Here is an 18,101-nt window from a genome sequence, read left to right as displayed (position 1 = left end):
GCATACCTGGGAGGAAGGAAGCCAACAGAGAAGCAGCCTTATGACCCTTACCTTGCTTTACTGAAAAAGATGGCAGAAAAGGAGTTCAGAGAGCTGAGGAGGGTGGGAATGGTTAATTCTGCACAGACCAGGGGAAAAGGAGAGGGGGGAGAAGGGAAGCAGAAGGGGAGTATAGAGTTCACACTGACATTAATCTGGCCAGACACGACTCAGGTGCAGCTTCAAAATAACATTGTGGTATGTCCACAGGGGTGGAAATTGGGGATACTGCAGACAAACATCATACTGCATCCCATGACTACCTTGTAAGTATGAAACTCCTGCAAACAGGGGAAGCAGAACAGACACTGAAATGCTTTATAATCCCAGTGCAAAAAGGACCCTCATCTCTATCACAGCTTTTTAAAAATAATAACATTCGATTTATATACCGCCCTTCAGGACAACTTAATGCCCGCTCAGAGCGGTTTACAAAGTATGCCATTATTATCCCCACAACAAACACCCTGTGAGTTGTGTGGGGCTGAGAGAGCTCCAGAGAACTGTGACTAGCCCAAGGTCACCCAGCTGGCTTCAAGTGGAGGAGTGGGGAATCAAACCTGGCTCCCCAGTTTAGAATCCCACAGTCTTAACCACTACACCAAACTGGCTCTCTGTATATACTCCGTATATTGCTGGGAACATGCTATGATGGCTTGGTTGATAAGGCCTTATTAGTTATTAATGACAATACTCCTTTAAGGGGTGACTTTCATCTTCTTTTCTTCAAGAGTAAAGCAACTTCAAGCATGCCTTCTCCTTTATTCCCATTTGTCTGCATACTTTGGCCTGAAAAAACTCTGGTCCCCAGGGGGACGCACGCTTGGTGCCAGGGGGACTCTTCTCATTAACCCCAAAACTGTCTACTGTCAAGCAGCTTGAGGCTCCATTCTTTTTTCTCTTCTATTTTTTTGCTTGCACCAGTGTGTGCTCTATCATCCTCATCAAAGCTGCCGACCAAGCATTCAGGAGTGGTGAACCCAGGTCTCCTGATGAGATGCCAGCCCAGAAGAATGTAGTTTGGCTTCTCCAAAGGGAAATTAAGGGTGCCAGAGGACCATAAAAAGGAGTCACTGTGTTCCCGCCCCCCAGAGTTATCCTGGCTGCCTCCCACATTCAGAATGCAAATGAAGGATGGATTAATTACTTAACTGAATATTGGTTCAGTGGATTGTCTTGTCCCTTCACTCATGCTTTTCTTTTTAAGTGCCACATATATTGTACATTTATTAAAATATATTGAACAGGGTTTGGTTTTTAAAAAAAAAAAAAAAAAGCACAGTCATCCTTTTTTAAAAAGTTGAAAAGCAGCACTGGGGAAGGGGAAGGAAGTGGCTTCATGGTTGATATTGGTAATGTCATTCTGAGGCACATACCTGACCTCTGCTGTTCAAACAGAACACGTTATTTCCAAAATGTACAAACTTTTGTTGAAATTTGAAACGGAAGAAGAATGTGTGAGACTGTATGGTAAAATGGGCTAAAAATCTTGGGTATAATATACCAATGGACCAGTGGGAAAATATGTGGGTAAAGGGGCTCAAATTCACTTTGAGTTCGACACTTAAAGAAAATCTCTATAAAATGATGTATTGTTGGTATATGTCTCCCAATAAATTAACAAAAATGAGTAAAGGTATGTCAAACAAATGTTGGAAATGTGAGCAACATGAAGGAACATTTTATCATCTTTGGTGGACTTGCCCTAAAGAAAAAAAAATTGGGTCACAAATTCGTATGATAATACAAAAAATGTTGAAGATCAATATACAATTTAAACCAGAAGCCTTTTTGTTGGGACTAATGGATAAAGAGTTGGAAAATGAACATGGGATCTTATTTCGGCTAGGCTTCTATATGCACAAAAATGGAAAAGTACAGTATTACCTTCAATCGAGGACTGGATTGCGAAAATGATGGACTTACCGGAGATGGCTAAACTTGCAGCCCTAATCAGAGACAAAACATTGTCTACCTTTAGGGTTAACTGGAACCCCCTTATTGACTTTCTGCATGAGACGAGGAAAAATGAACTGATGATTTGTGGTTTTGATTTCTAATAAGGTAAATTTGGGAAAAATAAATAGAAGGGGGGCATATTGAAAAGGTAGATTTTGGAGATATTAAAACTAAAATTATAATGTTTGTTAAAATATGATAGGTGTTGTAGAGAAAAATGGAAAATGAAACGTATTATTTTTCTTTGCTATTTTTAATCTTTGTCCTTTCCCCCTCACTTTGTATTCTTTTTTCTTCTGTTTCTCTGCCTTTTTTACTGTGCTTTTAATCTTATTAATAAAATAAAGAAGCATACTGATGGCATCCAAAACCATGAATGATTTCTCCTAATGGTTTTACAGAAGAGATATACATGCAAACTCCACAAGACAAATCCCACTCAGACAACAACGGGCTTCCAGTTACTCTGATTCATAAAGAATGATTTGAACCAGTCCAAAGGACATACCCCGATACATATTTTTGCCTTCAAACATTTCAACTTGTTACTCAAGTTGGCGTAACAAGGAGTAACAAGTAGGAATAACAAGGAGGTATGGGCTTTGTCTACATTCAGGTGGGGGGGCCATCAACTAAAACCATGAATGCCATCTCTGTCCCATAACTCAGCCTAGAGCCAGACTGAAAAGGATCCAGACAAAGCATCTGAGTTATCCAAAAAGGCCTGGAGTTGGTCTGCCACTGCCCTCTAAATTGGTGGTGGATAGTGCCATCAAATCATAGCTGACTTATGGCAACCCCTAGTGGGGTTTTCATGGCTAGAGACTAACAGAGGTGGTTTGCCATTGCCTGCCTGTGCAACCCTGGTCTTTGTTGGAGGCCTCCCATCCAATTACTAACCAAAGCCAACCTTGCTTAGCTTCCAAGATCTGTTGAGACTGGGCTTGTCTGGGCTATCCAGTCAGGGCAAAAAGACTCAAAAAGAGTCCAGTAGCACCTTTAAGACTAACCAATTTTATTATAGCATAAGCTTTCGAGAATCAAGTTCTCTTCATCAGATGCCTGATCAAAACTGGGCAGATTCTCGAAAGCTTATGCTATAATAAAATTGGTTAGTCTTAAAGGTGCTACTGGACTCTTTTTGATTTTGCTACTACAGACTAACACGGCTAACTCCTCAGGATCTATACACAGAGAGAGAGAGAGTATTTAAAAGTTTTGGGCAATCTGTGTCTTGGCATCTGATCAAGTGGGCCAGCCAGAATGCATTCAGCCAACGGAGAGGTGCTAGTATATTAAAGACATCCCATGGTTTCCCTCCTGGTAGTGAAAACCATGCCAATCCAGCAGGATGAGGTTTTTCCCCGCTGTGATCAATCTCAGTAAATATTAGCCCCTTCTACTTTCATCTATGACACCATGAGCCTCCATGGGTGGACCATTTTAACTGGGCGCCCTCTCCTGTGGGGTGTAGGAGCCACATTCACTCTTGTTTTGAAAGGGCTGTGGTCAGACCATAGTTCAAGCTGAATCTCCAACCCCAAAACAAGACCTTCCCTTTGCTCAGCGCAGAAGATTAAGTTCCAGGTTTTTTATGTGTTGGGCCTCTTACAATTTGAGAGAGAAGAAGCTATAAAATCCTGGACCAACTCCAGTGAGGTATCTCCAGCATGAATACTGCAGTCCCCAGAACTATCAGAGCACTCCAGACAAAATGGCTACTGAGGGAATCGGTGGCCAGTAAACAAGAACGCAAAATCTATCTTTAGAACCCAACTTAATGAACATACAATTAATACCACTGATATTTTCTACCAGGGGTCTTCAACAAGGGAAAGATTCACAGAGAATGATAGCCATTCCTTCTTCCTGACCTCCAATACAGAGTTGATGAAGGACTGAATAACCACGTGGAGTTAATTAGGACAGACACAGCACATCAGTTTCTTTCAGCCACGTTTCAATTCCCAGGAAACCCCCCGGGGGAACCTTTAGCGCCACATTGGGGATCACTGCCATATGGGGAGTTTCAGAAGGTGTGAATTAAACAAGACAGAGCTCATGGATCTCCCAACATCTTTAAAATGTAAATTTGACACAGACGTGGTCCAAATCTGGATTGGCAAGAGTAGAGTTAACTGTACCTCTGCAGTTTCACCTGTTGAGACCAGTCTCCCCCTTTATCATTAGGTATAGGAGGAGAAAAAAGATAGGCACCTGTCTTGCCTGTTCCACTGAGCGTACACAGTCTCTTTCCCTTCTCCCTCCCTCACCAGCCCATGAGCCCAGGGCCGGTGTCAGCCCATGCTGAGGTGGGGCAGCTCCTAGGGGCTGTGGCTTCTGCTGGGGTGCACTGCTGCTGCTGACCCACACTCATCTACTCTGATGCCTGCACATGTGAGTGCTTGGTCACTTCTGCTCCCAGCTGCATATGCTGCCTAGTGCTGCTGGAGAAGGGCATGTGGGTGGTGCATAAAGCATCAGCATTCCTGATGGCCATGGCAGCAGCACTCCTAGCTGCACCCTCCACCTAACACCATCGGGGAACAGGCGTGCAGGCAGTGTGGGCAGCTGCAGGTGGTGGGAGAACTTGTGAGCAAAGGAAGAACACACAGGCAGGTGGGGGCATGTGGGTGAGAGGGCAAGAAGGGGAGCCTAGTAGTGGGCATGGGGGTGACCCTAAGCACTCTCTCCTCAGAACCCCTCAAAACCTGGAATAGGCCCTGCTGCCTCCATCACCACAGGCTGAGCTCCTAGTTTAGTGCACTACTGTGCAAAGTACTGTCCAAGTTATTCACAGGGGCATGCTAAATCAGAATTGGGCCTGTGGGGAAACATTCAGCTGTGCAGGAAACTGCTAGGGAATTGGCATCAGGTCGCACTGTTCAATGCAGTTCTAATCATATCTCTTTCAAGGAGGACAAGTTTGTCTGTATTACAGCTTATAGTAATACAAAAAAGAAGTACCATAATATTCCACAAAATATCTTAAACATGAGTGGGCCCTGCTCTGTTTGAAATTGTGCCATCCCATTCCTTTGTAAAAAGTTATGTGTATGCCAAAGGTGAGCCTATTTTCCATGTGCTTTGTACGTGTGGGTTTAGTGGTTTTTAGCTCAACAGTCACATTTGCAACAGAGTAATTTGCCTTTGATAACTATATGGCAAGCAGAAATCAACAGAGAGAGCTCTGTCAGTAAAAGATTCCCTTAGCCCTTTCTGCCTTTGGGGAAGCTAAAGTATCTGCTGATTAAAAAACAGCTGGGTACTCTGTACCTGTAGCATGTACCTACAGCAGCAAGGGGGACAGGAAACTCACAATTCATGCAGCACAGCTCTGGGCCATACATCCCAGGGCAAATATGGCTTTAAAGGTTAAAACGTGTGCCTTGAATTTGGCCCAGAAACACATAAGTATTCACATCAGATAGGTTTCTAAGGAAAATTTAGGGTAACTGGTGTATTGTGATGTGCACATGTGTGGAGTCTATAGTGGGGGTGGTAATAGAGAGTGCCCTCAAGTCATAGCTGACTTATGGCAACCATTGACATGGTTTTCATGGCAAGAAGCTAACAGAGGTGGTTTGCCATTGCCTTCTTCTGCAAACTTGGTCTTCATTGGAAGTCTCCCATCCAATTACTAACCAAGGCCAACCCTGCTTAGTTTAGTGGTGGCACATGCATGATAAGCAAGAGCTCATTGTTTCATACGTAACAGGTACTGCTACAGCACATCCAGGGATTTTCCTTATGGGCAAGCACGTCATCTAGGTAATCTTCTTTCTCCTCCCAATGAAAAAAAATATAGCCATTTTTACCTATACCAAATCAGTAGCTGCTCTAATATTCTGTTGAGATTTCATGCAGGAAAATGCCTCTGAACATACACAAAGTGCCTTTCTCTCCTCACTATTGAATAACCACACCCAGGCTCCAAAGACAAAGCCAGCAGTAACCTCAATCCCAAGATGACAGTCAATATATTCTGAAGATTTCAGTAGTATTAGGACAAAAAACAAATAGCATGTGCTGCAATGTTTGTTTAATTTAAAATGCGTTCTTTTGTTTTTTTACTGATTCAGAACTTCACATATTTCTCATTGGAACTATACAACCTTGATTTAAACCTACATATTTTGTATAGAACTGCGTATTAGGAATCCCCTGGCACACCTTTCCAAAACATGTCAGAAGACAAGCAGGTATATTTTGCCCTAGTAGAAACTTTCAATTTGTCTTTAAGGGCCGTCCAGTATACAGCCTTTTCCATAAGCTGTATGGGAAATTTCAAAAAAGGCAACCTCCACCACAGAATCCCATGAGGCTACCAACTGATTTACTACTAGCTGGGCTTCTCTGCTTTTCATTGTCACATGAAAAGCAGAACGCCAGACGATGAAGCTATCTGCTGAGAAAAAGGCCACCTACTAAATTTTCTGTTGGTGTTCAAAGCACCAAGAGCCCCGCCAGGAAAAGATATCAGCCCTTCCATCCAGTCACTGTAGCTTAATTTCAGACCTTTGTAGCACTGAAGAGAAATGGGATTATAAAACATAGTCACAAGCAGTCAGGCCACCCAAGGCAAATGAGTGAGAGTCATAGTTATGCCAGAGTTAAGTAACATAGCGTAGACAGGAGTTCAGCAAAAACTGTGGGTGGCAACAGAGTCCTAGCCTGGGAACTATAGAAGGAAAGGAAGCTAAGAAAAAAGACAGGAAAGATCAGAGGCTGCATAATCACAAGAATGTTCTTGGATCGAAGAACGTCACAATGTTTTCCTCCTTTACTCACCTGAAGGATCTGCAATCAGTGGCAAATTAGTTAAGTGATCAAAAGTTGTACTGCAGAAAGCTCATCAAACAGTAAGGAATAACCACTGCATGTCTCATAAAGGGCAGTACACAGTGACAGGAACAGAATTATGCCCCAAGCTAGCTCAGTCAGACCTGTTGCTCTTTATCTCAACTGCTCCATTATGCCGCTATCAACAGTCTGGGACTTGCCAGGAAAAAAACATTGATGATGTGCCAATATCCACTTGTGATGAAAGCAGGAAAACAACATTTGAAATGTAAAACAATGATGAGAAGAACTACTTAATGCATTACTGCTAAGATTAACAATATCTGGGCTTGACTGTGGGAATGACCCCAACTTTGACTGTACAGACTGGCCATCATGTTAATTTAATTAGAAGTTAAAATGAAATTGCACAGAAATTCAAAGCTCAAGAATTCAAACTGAACCTTTTCAATTTCAAACACAATCAAAGTTTTGATCGATTTTGATAGTCATTTCTGAAGAATACTTGCAAGAATATAGCCAACTAATACACCTGAGCCGAAGTAAAATCCCATTGATTTCAAGTGGACATATTTGCAGAGCAATGTTCTGCATGATTTCCCAGAAGTAAGTCCATTTTATTCATTGGGACTTACTCCCATGTAAGTGAACACAAGATGGCAGCCTTAACCAGATGCATCACTCTTCCTCTGACATCAGTGCTATGATTTGGCTGAATTGTGACCTGTTTGAGGTGTGGTTGAAGAAAAACAATACATTAATAAGCATATAAATATATAAGCATAACAGATATATATTTCTCAATATACTTTTAAAAGTATAGTATGTCCACAGGTAAATTCTCATACTCTGTAATCCTAGGATCCCAAGGGGAAAAAGTGGTGTATATGTATTTGTGTGTATACACAAACAAATCCCAGTTAGAAATAAAAGATCTAATACATTTATTCCCTTCCTTCTCTTAATCTTATGAGGCATATACATTAATTAGAGAGAGCCTGTTTGGTGTAGTAGTGAAGAGCGTGGGACTCTAATCTGGAGAGCCGGGTTTGATTCCCCACTCCTCCACTTGAAGCCAGCTGGGTGACCTTGGGCTAGTCACAGCTCTCTCAGAGCTTTCTCAGCCCCACCCACCTCACAGGGTGTTTTGTTATGGGGATAATAATGACATGCTTTGTAAACCGCTCTGAGTAGGCATTAAGTTGTCCTGAAGGGTGGTATATAAATTATTATTATTGTTGTTGTTGTTGTTGTTGGTGGTGGTGGTGGTGGTGGTGGTGGTGGTGGTGGTGGTGTTGGTGTTGGTGTTGGTGTTGGTGTTGGTGTTGGTGTTGGTGTTAATGTTAATGTTAATGTTAATGTTAATGTTAATGTTAATGTTAATATTAATATTAATATTAATATTAATATTATGGAAAATCTGGTCAATATACATTTTACCCAAATACTAATTCTGGACAAGTTCTAAGACAATGTAAATGATCAACTTATCAAATTAAAATATATTATGCATTTAATAAACAAAACACCAATAATACTTCTAATAGAGGATGCTGAAAAAAATTCAACTAGAAGAATTTGCTCTGAGATCCCTCCTCCCTTTCAAATATGTTGTCGAGCTAACATTTACACTGGATCTCAGATTTAGTGGTATTTTATAGCGCTGCCCACACACAAAGTGCTGAATGGCCATTGAGATCCTTCTTTGTAATTTTGCTTTGCATGCCTCTCATATTAACATTTTTACAGACAGGGAGCTGAGACATACTCTTTCCAAAGGTCACTTGAAGTCTCTAATAGATTTTCCTCACCCCCACCCCTCCAGTAGGGTTTCTGTGCCTTTAACGGTCAAAGTCAACATGGTGATGCAGCAATGGGAAATGCATTTTTTTCTCTGAGACAAACACTCCAACTGTGGTTTAGAACAAAAAGTATTGACAGCAGTGGAAAAAGTATTAACATTCTACAGATAACAGTTAACAGAGGAAATGGAAGTTGTAAAAGCTTAAGAGGATTCAGAAGAAATGTCCTCTCAGCACTGAATATTCTCATGGGGTATGTCATTAATCAATTATACTGGTATGGTCACATCAGCTTCACTGTGGTGACTGGGGCATATGTGATCCAAGAATTGGTGTTATTTTTACAAATAGGGCATCTTATAAGTGAGAGAGAATTTCTACAACCTGTACTAAGCAGAATACCTGGGACTCCACTGAACTTCAAAGCAAAAGAACCTTCTTTGATCCTACTTCTATAAATCTCACAATCCTTACACAAGGCTAGCATTGAGAAGCTGTGTGGTCTAGCAGATAGTGTTGAACTTGGGGTTCAAATTCCCTTGAACTCTGTGGGTGGCCTTAAGTAAATCAGACCTGCTCACTTTCAGTTCTATAGAGCAAAAGGCAGTTTAATAAGAGAGAATTAACATTCTCTTTCTGATGACTGCATGTTACAGAAGAAATCTTCACACACACATACCCAAGATCTCCCAACTGAATCACACGAACACCCAAAGCGTTTTCTGGATCTCTTTGCATGTTTCCCAGTTAAATTTCAACTTCACCACACTGACCCTTTACATTTGTCCCCTTTTGTTGCCAGAAGTCAGTTCTTTACACCCTGGGTCCCAATTTATATTTGCTACCTGAGGAATCTGCATTTGGAAACCACAGAAAATAGAGATGAGTTACAAAATATACAAATTCCAATGAATGGTTACACTGTACATGGCACTCTATGCTATATTTCCCATATATTTCATTGAGGACAGTATGTTAGGTATTTTTTCTTACCTAGAGGAATATTTTTCCTCTAAAATTCCATCTAGATTTTTCCGTTATGGATGATTCTAAGTAGAAGGTGGGAAGTAGAAGGATTTGCTACCCAAAGGAAACACCTAAGAATAACTCAGTTTGAGAGGAAGGTTATATGGGCCATGATAATGAGGTACTCTTTGGTAAGAATTAGAACAGCCAGGCCCATTTTGATGAATATCTTCCCAAGATTTTCTATTGTTTCTCAGATAACCATGTAAAAGGTTTCACCCACAGGATGTATATTTTGGGTCACCCCAAACTCACCATACAATCCCATGTCATGCTCATAGCCACAGTTTAGGGGGGGAAATCATGCATCCACTGCTTCATGGCACTGTCAAGGCACAAAAACTTGGGCCATTTCAACACGTCTTACCTTCTGTCGGAACATTGTGGAAGACAGCATCTTTGCATGCAAAGTCGCGCCAGGAAGACGCTGTCATCCGGGATTTTTGCATGAAACCGCATCTGGTGGAAATGTAAATATATAGAAAACTTCTGGAGAGATCTCCTCAAATATATAAAATATATAACTGGTTATATAATCCCATTGAAACCTGAAGTACAGTACAATCCTGAGTAGGAGGGAGGAAAGCGCTTAGGGAGCAGACTAAGACGTACTCTGCCATAACTCGGACTTACACGAGCGTAACCCCCCCTCTGTTGGAGGCCAGGCAAGGTGCACCCCCACCACGGCCCAGCCGCAGCAGCCAGAACAGGTGGTGGATCAGAGGCGAAAGTGCAGCGTAAATTCCTGCGCCAGTGCCAAAGGGGGCAGGCTGGGGGGCGGACCAGGAGTTAGTCGGCTCCCTAAGCTGCTCCGGGCCTGGGCATACCCCCTACAGTGGCAGAAAGTTATGCCACAAAAAGGTGCTGTAGCCCATAGGTGCCCATTGAACAGGAAAACTTGGCTCCCTTCCCCGCACCCAGCCCCGCCCATGAGGCCCAGTGAAGCACAGGATGGTGACTACCACAGGGACCAATCCATGTGCACCCTCATGGCAGGAGAGCCCCCCTTCGCATGCCCAATCAACTCACCAGGTGCCCTATATAAGTTCTGTGCAAGGTGCCTGTGAACTAAGGTAAGTTGGCAGGCGGCTGGAGGCTCTGCCTGGCTGCCCCCTGCCATGAAGACTTAGAGCTGTGAGGACTTTGAGCATGAAGTGGGAGAGGGTGCACACGGTGGTGGGGCACAAGTGCACTTGGGGGACTTCGGGGAATCAGGGAGTACTTTGCACTCACTCAAGGGAAGAAGCACCTAGTTCAGAATGTCATGCTAATAAACTCCACCCAAGTTTCCTTGCAGGTTATCTGACACCTGAGTACTGGATCGTGAAGTGGTGAGGGTGCTCTGACAGGTAAGAAGGAGCTGGAGTGGCAGTGCCCCAGCTCACTCATTAGCACCAACTGCCCCCCTCTCCTCACCTGCACCCTCCTGAACACCAAACTCTGCAGGTGAGGCTCACAGGTGGGGGGGGCAGCGGCTGCCCCCACTGGCAACAAAGGCAGTTGCCCAGGAAACCACCCTTTACACAGCCATTTGGGTGGACCTCCAGCTTCCCATTTGGGAGCTCTGTTCAGATCCCCTCAGCTGGGTGCCCCCGCCTGGCAGAGGAGGAAGTGCAGTTGCAAGTCGAGTGGACTGGGTTTTCATAACTCCCTGTCGGTGGTAGGTGCTCAGCCCCTCAACTGTCTCCCTCACAGAATCAGACCACCCGGAGGCAGATGAGGAGTGATTTCTCGCCCGAGGGGCATGCATCATCTGCCTGCGGGATGCACCTGTGCCAATGGAGCTGCTGCTGCCGCTCCCAACAATGGACACCCTCTCAGAATGTGGCAGACTGGGCTGGGGCTTGCATAGAGCAAGGTCCCTTGCCACATATCTGTTTCCCTTTCAAGCAGGTCACGGCCCATCAGGGAGGCCAAGGAGCATGGCTGTTCCAGCCCCTCCTCCATGATCCTCCTCAATTGCCATTCAAGTCCAGCCCAGGGAGTGGTTCTCTAGCCAGCCTGCATCTCAACCTTGCTTCTGTGAGAGCAGAACAAGGAATGGATCCCACAGCACTGACAGTTGCGCAGGCTGGCTTCACTCCTGGCTTGGCTGGTCAACATTGGGAAAACAAGTGTCCAGACACCCTCTTCCTTTTTCGCAGTTCAATAAAATTTGTTTTGAGCACCAACCACCCTCCGGTCTGTTTGCTTGCCTTTGGGGGACAGAAGGCCCCCTCCACTTCCCCGAAAGGCTGCCATTCCACACTTCAATGCAAATGGTTTCTGACTCTGGGCTGGGACAGATGGGGTTGCTCCTATGAGCCTCTAGGTGGCTCCATGGCTTTGCATGGCTCTGCAGGACAAAAGAGCAGGTATCCAGTTGCACCTTGGAGACTCCGGCCCAGCCAGCTTCCCTCCCCATTCCCCCCCCCTTAAATTCACGGCGTGCAGCAGGGTGAGACTTGTGTGTGTCTGGTGGGGTTGGGGGTGGCGCAATGGATGACTCCCATTCTCCAACAGCTCTCCTGGAGTCTAATAAGCCAGGCAGAGGACCTTTGCATGCAGAGGGCAAGTTTTTTTAGGGGGGGAGGTGATGGAGTGACGTCCTGGGATCTCAGGGGCTCTTTCCCTGCAAGACCATACACCTCTTCTGTTTGCCCTTTGTGGAGCCAGGAATGGACTCTAGGGATTTTGTGCTGGGGAGTGGGATCGTGGCCCCTAGAGCAGGTTCTCTGGTCCCATAGGCCATCATTCCATTCTGGGGGGCATCATCCTGGAACTGGAGAATGGCTCACGAGGTCCACCCCACATTCTCCTTACACCTTTTCGATGTAGTGATGCATAATGGAGCCATTGCAAGTCAGGGGTACAAACAAGACTCCTATAAATGAATGTCCAAAAAAACTTTAAAATGTTCCCCTACAAGCTTTGCTGTGTTGCCTTTCTTAGTGCCAAATTTGTGACCATTAGTTTGTCCTGTGTACAAGGTGTGCATATTTGTAGATCTTAAAGTGACTATCGTAAAAGTGAATTTCAAAAATAGGACACAGCAGGAGATCACTAAGATACCACTATAACCACTGGCCAACTCCCACCTTTTTCTAGGTTTGGCCCAGCCCAAGGGTGTTGTTAGGGGGGTGTCCAGGGCTGCCTGAGCCTCCCTAAATTTGTAGGGAGCCCCTCCCTAAATCCCCCGTGGCCCCACCTCCATAGATAGTAGAGGCCCCTCCCTATGATGTCACCAGGCCCCAGTTCTTTTAAGGACCTAGCATAGCGACAACTTTGGTCCAGCCCCAGCCCCAGCCCCAGCCCCAGCCCCAGCCCCAGCCCCCCCCTCCCCGGGAAATTGGAAAGTCTACACCAATGCCCCCAAATGTCTGCACCCCTAAAACCCTAGTGAGTAAAATTAGCTTTCAGTGCCTCCTAAACAATTCACCTTCCCAGAGAGCCAGTTCCATAGAGCTATGAAAGGCTCCGATTGATGTCAGGTAGGCTACCTTAAGTGGGGAAACAGCCATTGTAGGCAACCTGAGGTTACAGATTTTTTTTTTAAATTGAAGCTGGGAATGGAGGGGTCTAGTAAGTCATGGTAGATCATGATAAAGTTTATTTATATTTATTTTATTTATAGTCTGCCTTTCTCATTGAGACTCAAGGCAGATTATACAACGTAAATCAATGCAATCAACAAGATATGACATCTAATAAGCAATGTAATCAGTCTAGGATGAAAGAAATTTGAAACCAAGCAAAAAGTATTAGGCATTATATGTCTCACAGTGCAGAAAATGGTATCACACAGACAGAAGACAATGGTGGGAGCAAGATAGTTCTTACTGAGTACACTTAAAGCGCACTATACAAAGTGGTCTAGTCCACAGTCCTGAATTATTTCATCGTAATACAAAACAGATAATAGGGTAGAGAATTAATTCGACTGCTCTCTGCATACTGGCCTGCCCTTTTTAATTACAGCCCCCAAACGGGGAAAATGCTGAGCTACAAAATGGCTGGTGTGAATATCTCCCACAAGGAAGCATCTCCATGTGCGTGGAGCTTAGCTACAAACTCAGTGGTAGCTCCTATGCATTCGCAAAGCCCAAACAATTGGGGATACCACAAATATGAACTAGTCCTTACACAACGACTCTTCTGGAATCCACCTACCTTGTTCCTTCCAGTTCCAGTACAGTATGCTTTATACATTCTCAAATGATATCTGGGCAGCAGAGGGCAGCAGAGCACAGAGACTAACATGGAAACTGGATTCCGAAGAAATTCCTGGATATTCAGGGCAGCGTGAAGACATCCAAAATTCACTATTATTGTGTACAAAAGGTATTTCTATAGACTGTTGCATAAAAAAGAGTTGTCAGTTCCCATGCATCTTAATGGTGGAGAGGTCCAAGGGTTTACCACAAGATAATGCCTAGGTGGCTGTATTTGGAAGGACAGCTCTGCTGGAGGTGGGAGGTTCACCCTCTTTTCTCCCTACCGGATGCAGATGCTTTAGCTGCTCAGGAACAGCAAGGAGGAAAGGAAGGAAGACTTAGTAATAGAGGGAAGAGCACATAAAGGAATCCTAATGGCTGATTGGGTACAGACTTTCCTGAACTCCGAAAACTAGAATCATAGGATTGGAAGGTACCTCTGAGGTCATCTAGTCCAACCCCCTGCACAATGCAGAAAATTCACAGTTACCCCCCCCCCACACACACACACACACACATCCAGTGAACCTTACTGCATGCCCAGAAGATGGCTTCAGGATCACTAGCCAAACTGGCCTGGGGAAAATTGCTACCTGACCCCAAGGTTGCAATTGGCTTTACCCTGGGCATGTAAGAAGGGGCTGCGAGAACTAAGCACTGATGTAACCCTTCCTGCCCTCTCATGATCTGCCTAGGTTCACAGAATAAGCATTGCTGTCAGATGGCCTCTGCTTAAAAACCTCCAAAGAAAGAGAGCCCATCACCTCTCGAGGAAGCCTGTTCCATTGAGGGACTGCTCTAACTGTCAGGATGTTCTTCCTAATGTTTAAATGAAAACTCTTTTGATTTAATTTCAACCCATTGGTTCTGGTCTGACCTTCTGGGGCAGCAGAAAACAACTCTGTGCCATCCTTTATATGACAGCCCTTCAAGTACTTGAAGTAGGTATCATATCACCTCTCAGTTGTCTCCTCTCCAAGTTAAACATACTGAGCTCCTTCAACCATCTTCATTGCCCTCCTCTGGACACATTTCAGCTTGTCTATATTCTTCTGAAATTGTGGTGCCCAAAACTGATCACAATACTCTAGGTGAGGTCTAACCAGAGCAGAGTAGAGCGAACCATCATTTCGCATGATCTGGACACTACTGTGGATACAACCTCAATTCAAGAGTGCCTCATGAACTGATATATTTCAGCCTAGGACACCAAACTACTTAGTCCATGAGCTCTTAATTTTCGCACAACCAAAAGATCTCTATTGTGGCTTCTTTAGCCTTACTTGAGTCTCTTGCACTTCTCTTCTACTGTGATCTCCAGTCATTCCCTGAGAAGTTTGTTAGCAGTACAATCCTAAACAGAGTTACACCCTTCTGAGTCTAGTAAAGTCAAAGGGCTGCACTGGACTGCACTGTTGCACTATTACTTGCCCCTCCCATCCAGTTTCCAAATATATAGCCCCCATCTGAAGTTGGTAATGTAATGATGACTTTTATAATATTTTATAAGAGAAAATCCCTAAAGCCTTTGAGAAAAAGAGGCTCAGTACTGCCACAGGAAGAGAGAAAGCAGGCACACAGATCAGGGATTACTGGCTAGTGGCTGAGCTGAGCTCGAACTTTCTTTCTGCTAGAGCGTCCTGTGTGAATTGTTAGCTGCAGCAGGACATAGCTCCCAATTCCTGATTGTGATCTCTAAAGAAACAGGAGTGGGGGTCCTCTGCAAGACCACAAGCAACCTGCTAAGTATATTTTTCTTCAGCAGTGGGATCTGAGAACTTCTCCATCTTTGAAAGTGATACTTGATGGATCTCAGTGTGCCCAGGGCGACAAGAGAAAAAATGTAAGGCAGGCAGCCTAAGCTGGTGATCAAATCAGGCACTGCTGCACAAGGTCTTTGATCGTAATTACCAATTGTGGCAGAGTTAGTTACCTTTGCTGAGGGTGACGGGAAACTGCTTGTCGGGATGGAAGCAGTACAATGGAGTTGTCTGTCTGCCAAAAATAGCTCAGCAGCTTCTGAGAAAAGTCAGCCTCAAAGAGCTGGGATGTGATGAAGGGGAAGATTGCACTGCCTACGTGTGCTCGCACAGAGGCACAGCACATCTCCCACGTGTATTGCAAATATACACATATACTTGTGTGTGCAAAGGTATATTTGTGTACACAGGCAGAGACGTATATGGGTAACTTCATGTAACTATAAATGGCCTCCCCAAATCCCACAGTCTATGGGTACACTTACCTATGTCTGTAGAATTTTGCTATACCATATATGTCTGTCTTTTCTTCCTTGTGCATACATTTTGTGTTTACATGCACTTACTTCAGTAAGGCTTAACACTTACTTGAAGTATGCTGTATTTTGCTCAATGGAACTTATCTCTGCAGAGGATTGGGTTGCATATATACAAAGGTGTTTTACTATCTTTGTGTTTCGGAGTGATGGAACATGCATTTATTTATATGTCTGTCATGTACAACTCCTGTCTTCCTTAGTGGTCTCCCTTCCAAGTACTGACCATGGCTGATCATGTTTAGTTTCCAAGTTTGGACAAGCTCAGACTAAGCTGGACTATTCAGGCTTGGCTTGTTAATTAAAAGTGTGGGTAAAAAGATCTGTTTTGGCCTGGAACCTTAAAGACAGTGAAGTAGGACCCAGGAAAGCCTCAAAGGGGAGTTAGCCGTGTTAGTCTGTAGTAGCAAAATCAAAAAGAGTCCAGTAGCACCTTTAAGACTAACCAATTTTATTATAGCATAAGCTTTAATAAAGAGAACTTGATTCTCTTTAATAAAGAGAACTTGATTCTCTTTAATAAAGAGAACTTGATTCTCGAAAGCTTATGCTATAATAAAATTGGTTAGTCTTAAAGGTGCTACTGGACTCTTTTTGATCAAAGGGGAGTGCATTTCAAAGGCAAGGTGCCACTATGGAAAATGCCCTGTCTCTAGTCACTCACCACCCATCTCACCTCTGAAGGCAGGAGCACAGACAGCAGGGCTGGAGACTGGAGAGGTTTAAAAATAAAGTAAGAGATATATAGATACCTTTCTTATCCCTATCAGAACTTCATGCAGTGGCAGGCAGGAAGATTTTCAATTGCAAAGACAGGATGGCATCTCAGCCACAATCCAAAGACAGGATGGCATCTCAGCCACAATCCACTACAGCTATATTTGGTTGCTAAATCACATGCTGGGATCCAGTCACAGATCCCTAATGGCATGTGTAGTTTGACTCTTACTTGGTATGTTGCCACACAGCAGATTCCTATAATCCCTGCTTGATCCCCAAGTTTCCCAATCAATCCTGTGGATGAAAAACTGTACAGGCAGTTCCTCTCTCTTTTAGCCCAAGTACATGCCGTTTCTGTAATGCAGATGCACCCTTAGAGAAATGCCTGGATTGAAAAGTATATTCTAACATTTTGCTTAGATCTGATCTTTCATCCAACTTCCTGTTAAAAACAAGAGGCGGTTCACAAAATAAGGAATCCATTTTGGGTTTTAAGGTGGATAGCCACTCTGAGGAACTGCAGCTGCAATGTCTGGATTTCACTTCAAAACCTGCATTTCAATTTAGCCCATTACAGAGATTTGGGGAGCTGTGAAATTTGATTAGACAAACACAATTAGGCTGCAAACCAAGCCCAGGTATTAATCTCAACACAACCAAGTCAAGAAGCAACTTGCCATTAGTATTGCATCCAGAGACTCAGTTTTCAGGAGTCAGTTTATTCGTATATGGAACTCACACAGGGCATGTGAGCTGATAGTGCCAGACAGAGTGTGTTTAGTTTTTCTTACTCAATCTGCCAGTGTAACCCATCCCTAATGGGACACAGGTGGTGCCTCTTTGAAATTTCACTGTATGCAACTAAAAGAATTAGATGTTTAGTTTCTATAGCTAGCTTGCCTGCAAAGGGAGGAATGTTGAACAGATTGCATGGTGCCCCTGTTTTGGAAAAAGCCATTTTTCTGGATTGCAGTTCTGAGTCCTGCAATCCCAGAACAACAGACATTGAAACCTCAACTGGAATACAATAAAGAGACCCCCCCGATCGAATCTTGGCTGGAGGCCAGTGGGGTCTGAGTACAGCTCACCAGCCTACGATGTATAGAGTGCACCCAGGGTTTGTCTTGCTTTAGGGTGGTCAAGGGACTGGTTGGAGTATGACTAACTGCATATGCCATTCCATTTAGACACAGAGCTTGATCCTGACATTTCAAGTATAGCAGAAACCTCAAGGAGATCCTTGATTGAGAGCACATGCTGCAA

The sequence above is a fragment of the Eublepharis macularius genome, chromosome 5 (assembly GCF_028583425.1).
Source record: "Eublepharis macularius isolate TG4126 chromosome 5, MPM_Emac_v1.0, whole genome shotgun sequence".
Lineage (NCBI taxonomy): Eukaryota > Metazoa > Chordata > Lepidosauria > Squamata > Eublepharidae > Eublepharis > Eublepharis macularius.
The sequence above is the reverse complement of the archived record's forward strand: the minus strand, read 5'-3'. Positions refer to the sequence as shown.